The following is a 3,663-nucleotide window of genomic DNA, read 5'->3' as shown; positions in this document are numbered from 1 at the left end:
TACTGGATAACCTCTGACTGGAACTACATTATCTCTTTATAATTAAGGTTAATTAACACACAGTTAGCTTCCTAGTGACTCAGATTACCCAACACAATGGCCACCATATGCAACAAGCCATCTAGCATTGCACACGATTAGCATCCTGACAGGCTGGAAAATGTGCTAATGTTACTCAGCTTCGCAATGTTCTGTTGCCACCTTGAAAACATTTTAACAGGGTTTAGCACCCGGAGGGAAAACACACATGCGTCAAGGTGACCTCCTTCAAGTGCCATGGGAAGACCCTTGCCTTCGCCACATCCAGTGTCCCTATCATAAGTTTATATTGCTTGCGGGCTGTTCTGACTGTTCTCAGTAATGCAGATGGTCTCACCGGACGAAGCTCAAACACCTTCAGGTGGCCTTTTGCCACTTCCACCAGGGTTTGTTGCTTCAAATAAAGTGTGACGCACTCAGGCACTTCCAGACCTCGGAAAGGTCTGTCAGTCTTTTTTTTCTTCCCTTGAAAAAGAAGACAAAGGATGTTTTTCTTCTGCTGCCCCAGAATTCCCCTGTCTCTTCACTGTTCTCTAACCATTTTTCACAGCTGCCACTCAAACAAAGCCATCTTAAAGGTTTAAAGCTCAAGCAGAGTTGTGTGAGGGTGTTGAAGTGCGTTTCAAACACCCACATCTAAGGCTGGCTGAGGCCATTAGGAGCAGAGACAGCATTGCATTGTGTGTATTGTTATCTTGGTGGTTTTTAGAGAAGGTGCCAAATTCTTTGGATTCAACATTCCAAGGTGTCTCAATGCAGAATTCTGGATAGACTCTGATTAAGATTTAGTTATGTAGTCGAGGGTCAGTAAGGTGTTTTGGATTTTTTTGTTGTTGAAAGAAGCCACATATGGCGCTTTTCCACTGCATGGTACGGCTCGGTACGGTTCGACTCGGCACGGAACGGTTCGGCTCGCTTCCCTTTCCACTGCGTGGTACGACTCGGCTCGGTACAGCACGGTTCGGTTCGCTTTAGCTCGGTTGCTTTTCCACTGCAGTTAGTACCGCTTCAAAGTGGGTGGGACTGATCGTTATAGTTGCCGTCTCTACTGCCATGACATCATCATATTAAATGCGAATTTTTCATTCCGGGTTTCCCCATCCGCTCCTCGGCAACCAACGAGAGGAACGTCTGCACCTCGTCCACTGACCACGATTCAGCCATTTCTTTTTTTTAAGTTTATACTCTTTTTTTTTTAAAGCAAATACTTTTAAAACTGGCGCTACAGCGTTGGCTGTTGTCTACTGGCTATTTAAATCTAGCGGGTTTAGTGTCTCGTGCCGTAAATACAATGACGCTGGTATTGATGATTCTGTCTGACCAATCAGTGATATGCAGTGTTTTCACGTCACATTTTAGTATCGGTACGGTACGCTTGGAACCTCAACAGAGGTGGTACCATTTAAAGCGAGCCGAAGCGAGCTGTACCGTACCGTACCATGCAGTGGAAATGCGTCATAAGTGAGCCGTACTGAACCGAGCCGTACCGTACCATGCAGTGGAAATGCGTCATAAGTGAGCCGTACTAAACCGAGCCGTACCGTACCATGCAGTGGAAATGCGTCATAAGTGAGCCGTACTGAACCGAGCCGTACCGTACCATGCAGTGGAAATGCGTCATAAGTGAGCCGTACTAAACCGAGCCGTACCGTACCATGCAGTGGAAATGCGTCATAAGTGAGCCGTACTGAACCGAGCCGTACCGTACCATGCAGTGGAAAAGCGCCAAAGTGTGCCGTACCGAACCGAACCGTACCGTACCATGCAGTGGAAAAGCGCCATTATGCTTTGATCAAAAATACAATAAAAAAACAGCATATAGTTGAAATAGAAATCTTTCGTAACATTATAACACTTAATCAGTTTAATGCATCCTTGCTAAATAAAAGTACTAATTTATTAAACAAAGTACTGGAATCTTGGAATCTGATCCAAATTCTTTGGATTTAAAAGCCAAAAACAGATATATTGACAGATAAATCTAAATCCATATAATTTTTGATAGCCTGATTACAAAAACAAGTCTCATTATAAATGTTCTTATTACAATTGTATGTAGCCTAAATGACAGACTTAACTGTTGCACTTAAGCGGATTTTCCTTTTCGAAGTGATTTCAATCATATTTCAAGCAATTCAAAACCATCATGGTGAACAGTGCACATCTGGTGTCTCATCTGAAGGAAATAATCCGTTATTTATCTACCAAATTTCCATTTCAGGCCGATAACAATAACATTAAAAAGGTGATACCGATATGGTGGCCGATATATCGTGCATCCCTAAAACTTTTAAATAGTTGTGTACAACTTAAAAAAATATGCTATCCTAAAATTCATTTTAAGTTGGATTATTTACATTTAAAAGTTGTTCGTTTTTACATTTTAAAAATATGGCTGAAGCATGCATGGATGCACATATCCGTCGTTAAAAAAAACATACTCCTGCTTTTGGTGTACTATTTTCAGCATGCCTATTAATTTGAATGCTCTAATTGTTATCTCTTATTCTCTTATTCTATTTAGGACAGCTAGGAAGAGAACAGGGATGAAGGGCCTCTCACAGTTATAGTCCAGTGCATGCCTAACTCCTTCACCAATAAAAATATTTTGAGCAGCTGCGGTGGTGCGAGCGAAGCGAAAATATCTTTAGCTGTGTAGCTATTTGTAGCTAGCTACTGTGAGCGCCCATTTCCACTATAATAAAAAATGCCTCGATAAATCCTTATAATGACATAAAATAATTATGAGTTTAAAAAGTTGTCTTTAAGAGATAAAAGTCATAATTATGAGTCAAAATTGAGATAAACATAAAAAATATGATACTACATCATAATTTGATTAAGTCACAATTATGGTAGTCATAACTATTAAAAAAATGCTTATCTCATAATTATATGTAGTATCTAAATTTTGACGTATCTCATAATTGACAACCTCTGTTTTGGAATAAGTATGGAATAATTATATAAAATAATTATGACAAGTCGAAATTGACAAAAAATTATAATTACGACAGTCATAACTAAACTATAACTAAAAAACTTGTCTTAATTATGACTGTCTCGATTTTGACTTGTCATAAATTATGAATTATGAGAAGTCAATTATGACAAATCAAGAAGTCATTTATGACATAACAATTATTTTTTAATTGTAGTTATGACTGGCATAATTATGACTTATGACGAATAAATTCTCAATTTTGACTTTGTTGTACTTCATAATTTAGAAAATTTTTAGAAAAAAATTAGTTACCAAAGCATGATTTTTTTTTTTATTAAAAAAAATGTTATATAGTCTTCCATAAGCTTAACAAGGAAAAAATAATATCTCTCTCTCTCTATTTTTGTTTGTTTGTTTCTCTCTCAGCATTCACTAACCTCCTGCTGAGGGGTCTCCGGAGGTAAACAGATGAAAAAAACTGAAAACAGGACAAAATATAAAAGGATTGCGCATTAAGAGGGTCACATGTCTGCTACAATTATACGATTCCAGCTGTTGGTCTTTGCTTGAGTATTCAAGCCCTCGTGGACATGGGGAGCTTTCGGTGAGGGACTGAGTAGTGAAGTCAAGGGTGAGTATGAAAATATTACAAACACAACAAGCCAGTGCAGAAGAGTCAA

This window comes from Leuciscus leuciscus (assembly GCF_965113295.1).
Source record: "Leuciscus leuciscus genome assembly, chromosome: 15".
In the NCBI taxonomy this organism is placed as follows: domain Eukaryota; kingdom Metazoa; phylum Chordata; class Actinopteri; order Cypriniformes; family Leuciscidae; genus Leuciscus; species Leuciscus leuciscus.
This window is presented reverse-complemented; position numbering follows the sequence as displayed.